The following is a 16,793-nucleotide window of genomic DNA, read 5'->3' as shown; positions in this document are numbered from 1 at the left end:
CAAACATGTGGCGTAAGATATTTTTACACATCAAAGTGTCGTCACTATTGACAGTGCACCCTGCAGCGCCAAAGCATTATTGCAGGGGAGTGGGTACGTCAATACAGTGACGAGCACTAACATAAAAAACACAAGGAAGGAGGACAAGGGAGCAATGTAACAAGACTAAGTAAAACAGAAAAGTAAAACAATAGGTTTGGGCAATAATACTTTCAATCTACAGCAACTGGTTTAAGCGAACATGTAACACCACAAATCATTGATTAGTGGCTGGGTTTGAAAGAACAGTACAATCACAAGTCATTAATTAACCTTAAGAACTCTTCACGAGGAGCACCCACAATTTCAGCCGGAGCTTATTCCAGTCAGAAATATTACGGGGGAAAATGAGTACTTGATGTAGTTCGTTTTGCAGGCAATTTCACACATTTTAAAACTGTGGTCTATCCTGTTTGAAATATAGTGGGGTGCTCTGAGGTACTTGTTCTTATCAATGCCTGTCAATGCCTGCCAAGGGGGGCGATTTCGAGGCCCCTGGCAATATCTGTCATCTTTAATTGGCGGGCTCCAAAATCAGGCAAATGTATTGTACTTACCTTTTCCTCGTTATTCATATTTAACTGCGTCTTTGAATGAAATCCTTATAATCCTTTTCATTCGTTTATGTCGTATAAATGTAAGAAAACACGGTAGAACGTGAAGGAATATTTACAAAATAAGAAATTAAAAGGAGAGACAGCGAAAAGAAATAACTGCCCGTACCAGCTAGGCTTCCTATACCATGCAAATTTGGAAAGCCAATGTAGTCAAGCGAAAATGAGACAACATGGTTATAAAAAAAGTAAACAAATTCCGTGTAATGTGGGAAGCATATTGGTGGTAACCGACTATCCAGCATCGCTTGGAGAGAGAGAGAGAGAGAGAGATAAATGAGATGTGAAAGGTTCACCGGAACATAGATATCCAGTTTGCTACCTGCACTGGGGAAGTGGAGACAGACAGAGAAGAAAATCGCACGCAGAGAAAAATAGGGAGATAAAAAAGAAAAACGCCAACACACACAAAGGAACGAGGAGGTGTCACAGTCGTTCAACTAGGCAACGTGACCGCAGGAACTTCAGCAGCGCCTTCGTCGCCATCTGCTGTGAAGACCGTATGTGCCGCCACCGGTCGTCGAGGCGTGCCAGTGCCGTCACTAGCCGCTGCCTCTGGGAGCTGTAGCGAGCACAATAACTGAGCACATGAAAAAGGTTTGCAGTCACTGACCAAGCCAAACGAAAAGAAAGATGTTTCGGAACCCGTACAGGTTCCTTGTTCACATTGAGGCGGACAAGACGAGTAGTCAGTCAATGACTGCTCAGTCACTGCAAACATTTTTCACTTCAACTACTCGTCTTGCCCGCCTCAGTGTGAACAAGGAACCCGTACGGGTTCCGAAACGTCTTTTTTTTTCATTTGACTTGGTCACTGACGAATTTTCGTCGAAACCTTGACCAACTGAGGATATGAATAAAGGGAAAATCAGACATCCACCCGGTTCGGAGCAATTGCTACAAAGGAAACCTATACGGGTTCCTCGAAAGAAAAGTCTCGTAGTTGAAGAAAAATTCGTCCTGGTCCGGGACTCGAACCCGGGACCACCGACCGCCTTTCCGGGGCAGCCGCTCTACCATGTGAGCTAACCAGGCGGCTAGCAGATGGCAGGGCGAAGTCGAATTCTCCCTTTATTCATTACAATTCCACCTTGCGGGTTTCCGCAGAACTACTACGTTAAACTGAGGACATGTTCGATGGTTTCCTCGCTGTCGCAGCTGTCACAGGCGGCACTGTCAGCCATTTCGATGCGGCAAACAAATGCATTCGTACGAGACTCTCCAAGCCACAGTGTGAAGAAAACAGTTGTCTCGATTCGTGATAGGCCAGATGCAATGCGGAGACGGAGGGATGGGTCCAGGTGGTGCAGACGAGGACGCCGGAAATCTGACGTCTTACTCATGGATCGTGTGACATCACGCGCGAGTATGCGAAGCTTTGTTGCTGCGTCGATTCTTGATAGCAGCATGGGTTCCTTCACAGTCATCTTCGTGAGCGCTCCTAGCAGCTTCATCTGCACGTTCGTTGCCCATGATGCCGCAGTCGCTTGGAAGTTGGGGTGTGCCAATATTCGGAACTTTCGAATGACGAATCGTGAATCGAATAGTCGCTATTCGAAAACGCTAATCTTTTTTGAATAAGAAAAATACGATAACTTTTATCCCCTGCACAGCGGAGAGACTTTAGCAGAGCACGCTGTCGCTCAGGGAGCCGGGCTTTACCGGTAAAACCATGGCGAACGAAAAATTAAATTTGTTTAGTCATGGCATTAGACACTAGCATTGTTTGGATACTATCTATATTCAGCACATGTGTCCTCCTGTCGTATTAAATATGCAGGCGTTTCATTGCAAAATATTTGATAGAATAGTGGCACTATTTGCCGCAACTGTTAGAAAAGGAGGAAAATACGGGCCTTCATTTTCTCTTCTGTTTTTTTTTTTTCTTGTTATGACATCGCTGCAATTTACCCGCATTTATGGTTTGGGTATGAAGGCATACACAAATGTTATTTGGGCTGCAAGGCGGCGTTTCTGAAATTAGTGCGATGCTGCATGGACGCGTATGCTCAGAAGAGCGCTGAGTTTGCCAACAAACTTTTTTAGTTATTCTTAAGGCTCTAGCTCCTTGTGCTTTTAAAATTAAGCGCGTTTTTTAACCTGCAGTCTAATGATATGAACTTCCTAGTATCGTCAAAACCAACACGTGTAAATTGTTTGATATTGCTGCTGAGAAGGCTGTTTATTGTTCGCAGACTATCCGAAAAATATTCTATATTCGATTTGATTCGCTTCTGGCACTATACGATTCCTATTCGATCTCAAAAACTACTATTCGCACATCCCTACTTGGAAGCCACTGAAAAGTGATGTCGTGTTGTTTGTCTGCTGTTTGGGGATATAGCTGTCTTATTTCAAACAATAGTTGGACTTGTGGTCCACAACGCAGAGCGGATAGCAGACATTGCAAGGCTGCCTTGCAATCGATAAATATGCTCCACCTTTATGATCGTTTTTCGTGAATCATGCGAAGCACCCTGCAAAATGCAGCAAGCCCCGCAACAGTCGACGCTGTTCGGTGAGAGGTTTCGTATTTCACAAAGCGTTGTCACGTAGACCAACGTGCTTGTGTAAGACGAACAGCTATGTGCCTGACACGAGTGTGGGGGGGACGACAGAAGCAGGCCGACGGTGACGGCTATCGTGTGACGCCGAAGAGATGGTTTCTATTCCGGCCATTTGACGCGAGCCTTCGACATGCCGATTGTTGGGTTTTACATAGGCACTGGACGAGTGTTAGCGTGAGAAACATGGATTAATTGTGACGTCATCAGTGACTACTTGTTATACAGTCGTACTTACATATGACTGTGTCATGTGTATGTTAAAACGGCGATGCCATTTGCACTCCGGCAATGAAACGTTAAATACTGTTCGACCAGCGATCATCAAGACGGTACAGCGTCGCACAGTTTCTCCGCTGCGTTACCTGCTACCAGGAAAGTACTGGTAATGTGGGCTGATCCCGGTGATTGTGCAGTCTAAAAAGCCGTTTCAAAGCGCGAGTGAACACGAGAAGACGAGAAACTGGCACGTGACGCACACCCCAAATGTGTCAAAGAGTTTTTGGTATAAGAGGAGTATGGGTGAGATCGTGGCCTAGTGGTTAGAGCATCGGGCTGCTGTTCTCGAAGGCAGAAGTACACCCATACAGGAAGTGCCCAGAGATGAGGTCGAACGGAACAAAACAGAAAAAAAAAGCGTCTGAGAAAAAAACTTAGAAGGAGTTGGAGCTGCAAGAGACCCACGTAGCCGAGTGCCAAATCCGGACCGCACGACGTTCCCGCTGCCATCAGCTTTTGGAGAAAAGGAATTATTTTGTTATGGCAAATGTACTAACACACTCTAGGTTGCGGTAAATTTTGGAGGAGCTGATACAAACGTTTGGTTTGCACGTACTACGTGTAAAAACCACGCGAGCCGCGTGGAACAATGCGGGCAAGCCGCGAAAAGCACGGATCAAAGACACATGACTGACCCCCTGTTACAGTGTACTAGAATAGGCAGTGGAACGACCGCGCTCCTTGGGCGACTATCGCGGCGGCGCTGTGATCGGCGACTACGGGGTGTTAGGAATGGCCGTACGGGGTGGCAACGTGCCAGCTATTTCAGCCCGCTGCACGTGTTCCAATCTAACCAGACGGGGCGCACTTCAGAGAACTGCGGATAACCGGCAGCCACGTGGCGCGGGGTAAGCTCAGGAATGTGGTACTCGGCAGCGCCACCCTTGACGGAGCAGAGTTCTACGAAGCCCTCTGACGTCGGCTCCGGACCTTTACACCTGTGTGTGTGTGCAACACGAGTATGTGAGCCCGCCTCCTCCAAATGGGCGGGTCATCTACGGTGACGTCGAACGATGACTGGACGAACGTTTCCGTCCACTGGGAATCAAGGGGAGAGCCAGTGCTTATAAGCAGCGTTTGTCGGCTGCTGTGCGTGCTCGTTGTGTGCTCGTCGTCGTGAGCTGTGTGCTCGTTGTCATGCTCGAAATGTACTAGTGAGCTGTGTGCTCGTAAGCTGTTTGCTGTATGCGTCGTCTTGCGGGCTCCATTTGGGAGTCACGCTAGACTGTCGATGTATCTTGCTTAATATGTAAATACTGCAAATAAATCCTGCTCGCCTAGCCCTGTCGTCCCAAGGTCCTCCCTACAACTACGACCGCTCCAACTCTTACATGGGAGGCGCGCGTCGAAGCCTACGCGACATACGGACTCTAAAGGCTACTTCCGCAACTTCTTTCATTCATTCGCACCCAGGACGCGCCCGTTAAGCGAAGCGAATTTTTCTAGCGTTTGAAATTTACTCTTTCTCTATTTTGGCCAAAGCCGCGATGCAAAGATGCTTGCTTGCACCGATTGCAAAGGACGGTACACGCCGTGCGCATGCAGTGTTTACTGGTATGAATAGATGAGACGAAATAAATAAAAAAACTGCAACAGATAATGATTATCTTCAAAGTTTTATTGCACACTTCCGTGGCATGAGGATGCCAAGAATTCCCATACTATTAGAATGCACAACACAAATACACAAAGTGTTCCAGGTCAAGACAATGCAGAAGTTACTAACATACACGAACATAGTGATATTAGAAATACATTAAGAGGTTTTCCATGGTATGACAAAATTGAGAACTTAATACAACAATGCACAATAGAAATAAACATGTTTAGCAATGCCATGGTTAATAAGTACAAATTTATAAAAAGCGACACCCACTGAAGGATTTAAAGAAATTCACAATACAGATAAGCAACTGTGCTGTACACACAATACAAAGGTTAATTAAACTGCAGCTATCATTCAGGAATGCCGGCATACCAGTCAAATTAATGGTTTAATATGCAATCAATTCAGCCTGCTTAACTTAAAGTGCTTAGATGACTTCCGCTTGGAGGTGCTGGCTTTGTTCCGCCCCTTTACAAAAAAGTGGAGCCTGGTTGTGACATAAAAGCTGACAACATGGGGTGTCAAGCATTCTGCATGCGCTCTGCAACCAATACCCAAGGGCCTGGCTGAATGAATCATCTCCAGGATATCCATTACACTCTCACTGTGCACCTTATTAGTAGAGAAACAACTAGTGAAAACGTCCTTTAGGCGTGTAATAAATGTAAAAAGTTCAACTGAAGGGTACAACAAACCACCCTGATCTTTGAACTGCACAAATGCAGAAGCAGCCAACAAGCGCCCTTGCTCAGTTGACAGCAAGAGGCGCGCGCAATGCAATCAGGACATTTGGTCGGTAGCACGCACTTTTTTGCCACATAGCCTGAAATGTAATATATTAACCTTGACTCGCTTCTCTTCACATCATACACATGTTCATCAGTTTCTGCTGGAAAAGATGTAGTCAGAACCTCTGTATTTTCATCTGTGTACAACTTCACTGTTTCCAAAAACTTTCCCTTAGTGGCACCCTCTTCTCTGTCGGTTGCCTCAAGAAGAGAGTTGATCACATCATCCTCCACATTGCTGCCCGTGACGCTTCGTGCCAAGTTGTAAAAAGAAAGACAATGAACAGTCAGTAGAAACTGCTGCGGCGTTGGATGACTGTTGCAGCCCGATGAAGGTCTCACTATACCGAAAAATTTCTCAACTTTATCCTGACTAAGCCTTGAAGTTAGCAAATATTTTAATCCCACTTTTTTGTTCAAGTAGTCAAGAAGCTCGAGCGTACTTGTCAGTGTTACCCTTAGTCCTTCTGCAGTTGAGTCACTGAGAAAATGCCTCTTGTCAGTGTGACGCTCCCATGTGTTCAGAAATGCAAGCATATCTTGGATCTTTTGTACACTGGTAGAATTGGGTGCTAGAGCTTCTGCTGGATACCTAGAAGTCATTACAGCAATCAGCGACTTCATTCTTGAAAAGAATTTGCAGTAGCTTCTATGCTGCCACAGCTTCTCTCCAGTTGTGTCTCATAAAGAAAGAATGCTTGCAGAGGCCCCTGTCCAAAGAGCTGAAAAGTATAACTCACTCTCATTTTTTTTTCAAAGTTGTTCGGTGCAACATGAACACTTGATATACCAGGCATTGCCCTCAATGCAAGTGCACTGTTGTCAAGTGTGAGGGCTTCCTTCACAAACTGTATGGACACCTGTCCATCCGTTGTCTTGAAAGTCGTGCCTAGAAGCCGGTTGCGAATATTCTTGACAAGATGAGGGAAGTCAGAAAAAAAAAGGAACCGGCTACTGTCAACTGGGTGTTGTTTCTTGCAGATAACTTCTTTCATTGATGCCTTTACATTAAAAACTCTCCACATCTTCCTATTCCAAGAGGCTGCATCACACGTTATATAGTCGATAAGAAGCCCAGCTTGTTCTGCGAGTACTGTGGCCTCCAGTACAATTTTCGCAAGCAATTCACCCTTGACATTCTCGTGGCTACCAAAGACACCAAGCACGTGCGTCCAATTGCCTACAAGGGGCACAAACATTACAACAAGGCCATGATTGCATGGCAAGGTCTTTTGGACCTCAGGTGTGTACGCTCCAAGGTCGACAAAACCTTCAATTTTTCCTCCTGTAGTCACTGAAAGGTGCTCGGAGAGCTTCATTTCATCAATGATAATGCCTCCATGCCTGTGAAGTTCATTGGTGGCACTGTTTTCTTTTTTAGTGCGATCAGCATTTGTTCATTAAACCCATAACCACCCCTGTATTCAGCTGTGTATTTCCTTATAGTCGTTTCACTTGGCAGGGTTAGAATTGCCTGCTTTCGTGTATATTTGTAAAGTTTTGGGCTACGCATTTTAAGTAGTACGCACTCCAAAATCCACTCTTTCTCGTAGATCATCCCACGTGGACTTTTCCTCTTTGAAGCTTCAAAACACTGCCGAACAGCAAGCTGCTGCTTCGATGAGAGATGCTTAATCTTCTCGGCAAGCACTTCTTCTTTGGTCGCAGCACTATCGGCTTTCATCTTACTGAGATCTTCGCTGAGCTTCATTATTTTTTTTGACAGTGTGGAAGAGAAGAAGACGAAGTGCTTCTCCTGTGGAACACATCTCGCCCGTCTCTGTGTTTTTCTGGACTTCTTACTGCACCTGTGGGTTCTACCGCCCCCTCCATCGCGGTGATGGATCTACAACACCCCGAGGATCCTCCCGGTTCCCGTTCACCCGCGGACATCGGTTCGAGGAAGCGAGGAAATACGTCGAGTGGTAGCGAGGACACAGAGCTGTACTGCGCATCAGGTGACGAGTCCTCGGAAGACAGCTTTCGACTTGTCCAGTACCGCAAGGCCAAACGAAGAATTATCAACTCATCTTCGGCGTCCAGCTCGAACACTGTGAAAACAGCTCCTCAGCGATGGCCTCACTCCATCCTGTTTGTGCCACAGAACGCTACCGACAACCTGCGCGTCCTCAACAGGCAAGCCCTCTCCGCGTATCTAGAAAACACCGTGCCAAATGAGATCAAGGATGTTAGGATAAACACTAGGCGAAACATCCTGGCAATCGATGTGATGAACCCGAGTGCACTGACCATACTACAACATGTAATGCAGCTGGGAAACATCAAGGTCCGATCCATCGTGCCAACGAATGGTGCCACAATAACAGGAGTCATCTATGACATTGACAATGAAATATCTAATGCAGACCTCCCAATTCTCATAAAACCAGCAAGCGAACACAACGTGATTGTGCATGTTGGTCGCCTCAGCAGCACACGTTGTGTGAGGATAACCTTCAAAGGCGACTGCCTTCCACCCTACGTGAAGGTCGGCCACTTTCGCCACCAGGTTCGACCATTTATTCCAAGACCAATTCAATGCTTCAATTGTCAGAAGATTGGACATGTGAAGGGTGTTTGCAGAAATTCGGCCGTGTGCCCTCGATGTGCCGAACCCCACTCAGAAGACAACTCCAGCGCAACCACGTTGAAGTGTCCCAACTGTCAAGGTGATCACTGCGCCTCTTCCAAAGACTGTCCCCAGATCAAGAAAGAGATCACCATTCTTAAACAAATGGCGAGAGACAACTCTACCCACAAAGAGGCCGCTGTGAAAGTACGGCGAAGACGACGTCACCGACGAAGGTCTTCACGGCGGAAAACATCAAGCTTTCAGGAAAAGTCACCTCGTCAAGCGTCATCATCAGCGGACGTTTCCAGCACTCCGAACACCGATGTTGGAAGGGAGAAAACTGCCAGATCTCTCTCCACAAAGGAATGGCCGCCACTTCCGCGTACACGACCGCCAGAAGAGCCGCAGAAGAAGCCGCCCCCAGTACAGCAAGGTGCTGTATCCGAGGAGTCGCGGAAAACAGATGAGCAAGTGATAGCACTTATCAGGCCTTTAATGAATGCCATTCGCGTGCTGCTAAGCAACATGCACACACCGTCTGCCAGAAGTGCGCTTCAAGTACTGGACGCTCTGAGTCCGGTGCTTGCAACCCTTGAGTAGATCATGGCTCCACAGCCACGGTCTTTTAGGGAAGAGGTCCGACAAGCAGCTATTCTTCAGTGGAGTGCCCGCGGACTCAGAGCGCGCCTTTCGGATTTCCGTCGCTTCGTGTACGCCAATATGTTTCCCATTATCGTCATTTGCGAGCCGAACTTATCGAACAAAATCAGGCTTTCTGGATATCAATCATTTATGTCGTCAGCTGTTTATGAAAACAGTAAGGTTTTGGTGTTTATTCGCCGTGACCTCACCTACACTCATCAGCCTGTACCACCTAATGACAGTAATCAATATATATGCCTAAACGTAAGGAAAAAGAATCTGGCCTTTACTTTTGTAGGCGCCTACCTATCTCCGTCAAGTCGATTTGATTACAAAAGACTACGAGACATCCTTTCCTCAACTTCCAATCCCTGGGTCATCATTGGCGATTTCAACGCCCATCATACACTCTGGGGAAGTCCGATCATCAACGCAAGAGGCAGAGCACTGGTTTCTTTCGCCTCCAGTAATGAACTTTGGCTGCTGAATGATGGAAGTCCTACGTTCTTACGTGGCTTCACGTACAGCAGCTGTCTTGACTTGGCTTTCGTCTCACAAAGCCTAGTCACACGTGCAGGGTGGTTTGCGGACATAGGGACGCACGGAAGCGACCATATCCCCACGTACATCAAGATCAGAGGATTGACCGCTTCCAAAATACGGGATACGATCTAAAGAGTGGACTGGCCTAAATTTCAGTCTATTATGGAAGAACACTGCGACGCCAATCCATCTTTCGACTTGGAAGAGGCAATCAAGAGCGTGGTGCAAGACACTATGCGTACTCTAACATGCTCCTCGAAACTTAATGATTTCGATGTGGAACTAGAACGACTTCGAGCAATCGGACGACGTGCTGAACGAAGATACCGACGTACCAAAACAATGGACGATCTACGGACCGCCAGGCGCACGCAAAAGAAGATACAGCGCCGGTTAGACAAGCTCGAATCGCAACGTTGGGCTGCCTTCTATGAGTCCCTAGATCCACGCAAGCCTTTATCGCAACTATGGAGAACGGTGCGCGGACTGCGGACACTTCCCGTACAGCGATTCCCATTCAAGGCGCTTGCCCTCTCTCAAAAGAGATCGGAGATTGACGTGGCAGAGGATTTCTGCGCCAGATTATCCGGCCAACTCACAGCTACCAACATTCCATCGCCTTCGAGCAGCTGTCCGCCACCACGTGATCACCGGTTGGATCTACCATTCTCGATCCACGAACTTAAGGCAGCATTAGCTTTGTGTAGCCGCACATCAGCGCCAGGGCCTGACGGAATTTCCTACCGAGCTCTGTGTCACCTGGGGGAGCGAGCGAGAGGAGTTCTTCTTGAGGTGTACAATGAATCTTGGAGAAATGGCACGCTACCAACAACCTGGAAGACAAGTCGCCTTGTTCCACTGCTGAAGCCTGGCAAGTCGCCGTTGGAGCTCTCATCATATCGCCCGATCGCTTTGGCGAGCTGTGTGGGCAAAGTGATGGAGAGGATGGTCCTAGGACGCCTGGAGTGGTACTTGGAGTACCACAGCACCTACCCAGATGCCATGGCGGGCTTCCGACGCGGTCGATCATCGATCGATAACGTCGTCGACCTGGTGACCTACATTCAACATGAGAAATGCCGTAAGCGTCTCTCCGCATCCTTATTCCTCCACGTTAAATGGGCGTATGACAACGTTACGCATGAAGCCATCCTCTCTGCTCTCGCAGAGGTAGGAGTGGGTGGTCGGATGTTTCAATGGATACGGAGCTATCTATCCATGCGATCCTTCTTTGTAAGCACCGAGGAAGGCCATACTTCTCTACATTATAGCTACCGCGGCGTCCCCCAGGGCGGTGTACTTAGCCCCGTGTTATTTAATCTAACACTAATTGCTCTCCTTGAGCACGTGCCAACCACAGTCAGGCTATCAATGTACGCGGATGACATCTGCATATGGACATCTGCAGTAACACGCCTACAGTTGCGAGCGAGAATTCAGAGAGCCGCCACACAAACTGCTATCTACCTCCGTAATCGAGGCCTGGAAGTTTCCTCCGAGAAATGCGCACTAGTGCCATTTACGCGCAAACCCATGGCAAACTACAGTGTAACGATAAATGGCCAAATAATACGACGGGTCCAATCGTACAAGTTTCTAGGTGTCATAATCTACAGGGACTTGTCATGGAGCCCACACATATCATACGTGAAAAAACGGTTGACAGGCATCTGCCACCTGTTCAAGTTTTTCGCTGGCAAGACCTGGGGAATGTCGCCTAGTGCCATGTTACAACTGTACAGGGTGCTTTTTCTAGGATTTCTGCGATACAGCTTGCCAGCAATAAACAACACAGGCAAAACGAATCTACGCACAATACAAAGTTTTCAGGGTCAAGTGCTCCGGATCTGTCTAGGCCTGCCTCAGAGTGCTTCAACAGTGGCTACGATAGCAATCGCTAGAGACCACCTTGTCAAGACCCACATTGAAATTGAAGTACTCAGGACCCATATAAGGCATCTAGCCAGGACTCCTCGTCACCATTTAGCCTCTCTACCAGCGGACAGGCCACACACATCTTTCAGCCAAACGATAACTGCATATGATGAATCATTGCCAGCTTGTTTCACTCCGGCTGCGAGACCTTCGATCCCTCCATGGTGCCTCGCTCAGCCAAAAATCAACCTCGCAATACCTGGTATCTCGAAAAAAGCTGATCTGTCATCACCAGCCCTTAGACAGCTCACGCTACTATATTTGTACGAGAACTACCGTGACTCTACGCATATTTACACTGATGGATCTGTCCTTCCAAGCAGCTCCGCGGCGGCAATCGTCATACCAGCGAAAGCTACAACAATTAAATTTAAGACGACCCACGCGACAACATCGACGGTAGCAGAGCTCGCAGCGCTTTTTACTGCCCTTCATCACATTGGTGATGAACCGCCACACAAATGGACAATATTCTGCGATTCGAAGGCGGCACTGCAGTCTCTACTGTCACCTTTACGACGCGGACCGCACGAACAGCTAATATTCCATATTACCGAGGCGTTACACCATATAAGTGATGCAGGCCATGAAATAACCTTCCAGTGGCTTCCAAGTCACTGCGGGATTATCGGCAATGAATGGGCGGATCACGCTGCCCGCTCAGCCCATACTGAGGAGCGTCACGTCCCAATTCCTGTTTCTAGAACTGACGCTTTTATATCGACTTTGGTTGGGCGTTGCCTTTACTAAAGCCTATGCCTTCCGCATAGGGATGACCGACACACCAACCTGTGACCACTGCGGCCATGAAGAATCAATTGGCCATATTTTGTGCGCCTGCCCGCAGTACAGTCCGCAGAGGGCATGCCTTAGCCACGAACTTGACCAACTGGACGACCAACCGCTATCCGAAAAAAGAATTCTACAACATCGAAAGGACCTACCTTCACAGAAGAAGGCCGTGCAAGCGCTTTTGCGCTTCTTGCGATCTACCGGCCTGTGTGAACGACTTTAACTGGAACGCCTTTTGTGTGTGTGTCTCCATGAGTGCGCGTTTCTTTTTTTTTCTAATTTCTTTTTTTTTTCGTTTTCCTCTCTATCATCTTTCCAACCCCTATCCCCCATCCCCAGTGTAGGGTAGCAAACCGGAGACTCATATCTGGTTAACCTCCCTGCCTTTCCTCTTCATTCTCTCTCTCTCTCTTCATTATTTTTGATGTAATGCGCTTGTTCTTGCGCGTGCATGCTTGCAACTTCTGCGATGTTTTCTTAGGCGCACATTTTGGCGACTTCCGACTTAGGAGACGTGACCGGCGGGTCAGAAGCGCTTTTCTCAAATATTTGCACGCAACGCACGGTATTCCATCCTTGGTCGTTCTACTAAGGCAATTTATGCTGAAAGCGGCTTTCCACTTGTTTTCTACTTGGTTACGCAAGCGGTCTGTAAGACAGCTCATCAAAAGGACCTCGTCGTTCGCAGCAGCACCCTTACACAGATACATCTCATTGGCTTGTTGCAAAACATTCATTGCGTCTTGCACTGTTGTCAGCGATGACTCTGCCACCAGCTTCCCACGCAAAAATGTCTTCACACGAAAACTACCAGAGCTATCCTCTGTGCAAAACACGGCCCTTTCAACTCTCACTTCACCTGTGACGGCGTTAAAGGTGCACGAAGTGAAACAAATTCCTTCCGCGTCATGCATCTCATGCAGAACCCAGCGCTTATTAGGCGCGGTTACATTCTTAAGCGCGGCGACAGTCACGACAGAATTTACATCACTTTCGTGCTCGTACACACAAAATGTCTCACAAACATCGGTAGGCTCGTCTACGGTCTGACGCTCTGCAGCACTCGAGAACAGTACCTTTTTAGCTGATCTGTTGATCTCTTCAGCCTTGCGTTTTCTCTCGTTCCTTCTCGGCACCACGCGCTTGCTCAAATGCGCCGGGGCATTTGGTGACTTTGTTGGCACGGCGTCTGAGGAAAGCGTAGGCTTTCCTCGCGGTAGACGAACTTCTTCACCGTTGATTACGTGCACATAGTCCCTGACAACACAGTGCGGCTCAAAGTGTAGTTCGCAAACTGCACAATCCTCCGTAAGTTGTTTATCCGCTCTGTGCAAGTTCCGCTGCCATAGGCCCCGTCGCTCAGGGTCCGCAGGTGCCTTGAAAAGCGAGGGCTTCTTTGTAGCGTCCGCTCGACTGTATCCAGTGCTACATCCAGGGGCGTAGCAATGGTTCAAGCGTTGCTTACCCATTGCTGAAGCAAGGAGTCACCGTTCACACACGAACTGTATCGAAAAACACGCACTAAATGAAGCACGTAGCCGAAACAGCGTGCCTACGCCAAACCTCGCGCACGTGTTGTCAAGGGGAATAGCGTAATCGACGACTGCAGCGCCGCCGCTACGTTCGCCACCTGCTGTGACAGCTCTGTCAAGGCGCAGTCCCTGGCGGTCGCTTCACTGCCCCATTCTAGTACACTGTACCCCTGTTGCGATCGGCCAGCAGGGGTAGTGACCTTTTAGACTCTCCTGCCCCATTGCGACGAATCGCTTCGTGAAACTAACACTGCGTTCCCCTCGGACAGATCTGCGGCGACAACAAGGCGAGACACGTTTGGCGGATCGAGTGTTGATTGGTTGGTTCACCGTCGTCGTCAGCGACCATGGCAGCAAGAAACTCCTGGAAAAGGGCGTTCTACGGCGTTTCCTCACAGACTCCGGTAACCGCCACGGTCGTTTGACAGGCGCTCCAGATAATTCCTGGGTCATCCCAGGAACCAAGACGCACCAGTGTCAAGGGATTGTCAAACTTGACAATCCCTGTCTACGAAGCCTCCCTCCTTTATGTGTGTTCAGTGAACACAGCTGCCGGAGATTGTGTGAACCCTCGCCATCAACGCGGATCCTTTGAACGCTCCGACTGGACGGAGGTGGGACGGCAGGTTTTCCTGGCCTAGCGAGCTGGGAGGACAGAGGGAATTTAAGCGGACTTTTTCGGCTCCTCATGGTGCTTCAGTGCTGTCATGCTAGAGTGATGAGACGTAACGTTCTCCACTCCTCATGTAGATATAATAAATAAACCCAGTACTCCTCGTTTTCGATGGGAACACGTTCCTCCCTTAAACAACGTCTATGCGTGGATGAGTCGGACGACGGCATGGGTCAGTTACCCCTTTTAACGCGACAGCGTTAAGGAGCTCGTGTCACAGAAAAGCCGGTGTCGTCGGTGTCGGCGTCGGCGGCGTTGGCCATGAGCGATAAATCCCTGCAGGCACTTTATGAATAAAAAACAACTTGCAAGATGGGCTGGGTGGGAATCGAACCAGGGTCTCCGGAGTGTGAGACGGAGACGTTACCACTCAGCCACGAGTTCGATGCTTCAAAGCGGTGCGAAAGCGCCTCTAGTGAATGCGGTGTTGCCTTAGAAATGAGCCGTAGAAAGTTATACTGCGGTGTATATCAGTAATTATGAACATGTAACTTACAGAAGTCGCAGTTACACGAGTAGCGAAGTGCGTTTCCGCTACATTTCTTCTGCGCTTTCCGCACACGCAGAGCCATCTTGCGGCAAACACAGAAGACCCCCTCCTCTCAATGTACGGCACTGCCCCAACAGGTGGCGCACCACGCGCGCATTGGGGCTGTGCGGGGTCCGGTGCGAGGCGCGTCGCGGCCCGGACTCCCTCTCCCCTGACGACGCATCGCCGTGCTCCCTCACGGGTTGCAGAATCAAGCGTCCTCCTTTTTTTTAGATCACTATCTGTCTATCTCTCTGCCCGTGCCGATCACGACGTTTGGCTGGCGTGCATCGTTTACCCCTCCGAGACACCGAGTTCTTTGGTTCGTTCCGCTTGCTCAGGCGCACGTTTCGTTGCCGCGCCGAACGCTGCGTTGCTCGACGCTCACCGCGTCCGATGCGAGGCGCCTCGTAAGTGATCGCTGCGCCGTAGCTCATTGTCTTACACCCCTTGGCGGGTCGACGGGAACGCTGTCGCGTTCCACTCTTGAAGGCGAAGCTTAAGCGTCCTCCAATTTTTGACATGCCTGAGACCAACTCTTACACCCCGTGTTCAGTTTGATGTGCTCACCAAATAGTCAAAGCTCTGCAAAAAGCCAAGGCATGCGTGGGTCCCTAGGTGTCTTCTACAGCCAGGGAGCATTTTATGGGTGTCTTGCACCCGAAAGTCACGCAGTCCTGGCCTTGGTCACCCCTGAATGAACCCCACCGTGACACGTACGCAGGTGCAGTGAGAATCGGCAGCAACGCAGCGAAGTCTCGTATCGGACCAAGCCTGAACGAGTGAAAAGCACGATGAAAAGGCCGTCTTTCTCGTGAAGCATGGACGCATCCCGGTAATATGTTGAAGTGTGGCTACTGGAGAAGCATGATGAAGGGGCTCGGTTCGAACAGCAGCACGCGGAGGGCACGAATCTTCCGGCACAGCAATAGTCCTATAGCTTTCGTAACCATGAATATTCATGTCCACACATCTCAATCAAACACGTTGTTGGGCTAGTTAGTGCATGTTTTTGACCAGTATCAGGGCGGCAGCAAATAGGACACCGGCAGCAGAGACTACGCGACAGGCGCGCACTTCTAACAATACTTAGTTCCTAGAAGTAAGGAAACATTATACACATCCAGCACATTCGCAGAGAGATAAGTCAGAAGAGCATCCACCAAAGAATAAGAAAAGTGTTTGACTTTCTCGTCTGATGCTGGATGTATAGGCCCTGAGGGTAAAATAAATAAATAAAAGAAACAGTAGGAATTGTGGCCCTGTTCGTGCCGTCTCTGTCATAGTCGATGTCCTTTAAGCTACGTCACAACTTTAGTCCAACATCACAGGTCTGTAAGTCTTAAGGACTAATTGTGTTTTCTGCTGCAAAGAGCGTCCTTCGACCGCCAATTGACGCTGCTCGGGTTGTGTGGTTTGATATTGAATTGAGCGTGCCGCGTGACCTAGAGTACGCCGAGGGAGTGTGCACAAAGAAAATATTGTTGACACATCATTACAAATGCGTACTTTTTGATGCGAAAGCATGAAATGGCCCACTGAGCGAAAAAATTCGTCGGGCCACAACATTTAAACAGAGATGGGTTAACAGCGAAGCTGCTTAGGCTGCATACATGGGCTGCATATATTTTGAAATCATACATTTTTTTTTCATACGGCACCAAACTACGCCGACACAAGCGCGG

At 48.6% G+C, this 16,793-nt stretch overlaps 1 protein-coding gene across 2 annotated transcripts in view; it reads left to right on the top strand.

The window, feature by feature from the left end:
• The window catches only part of LOC126547913 (GTPase-activating Rap/Ran-GAP domain-like protein 3), a 587,729-nt gene that overhangs the window by 235,403 nt on the left and 335,533 nt on the right, over positions 1 to 16,793 (top strand). The window lies entirely within an intron of this gene.

This window comes from Dermacentor andersoni, chromosome 1, assembly GCF_023375885.2.
Source record: "Dermacentor andersoni chromosome 1, qqDerAnde1_hic_scaffold, whole genome shotgun sequence".
Classification (NCBI taxonomy): Eukaryota; Metazoa; Arthropoda; class Arachnida; order Ixodida; family Ixodidae; genus Dermacentor; species Dermacentor andersoni.
The sequence above is the reverse complement of the archived record's forward strand: the minus strand, read 5'-3'. Positions and strand labels throughout refer to the sequence as shown.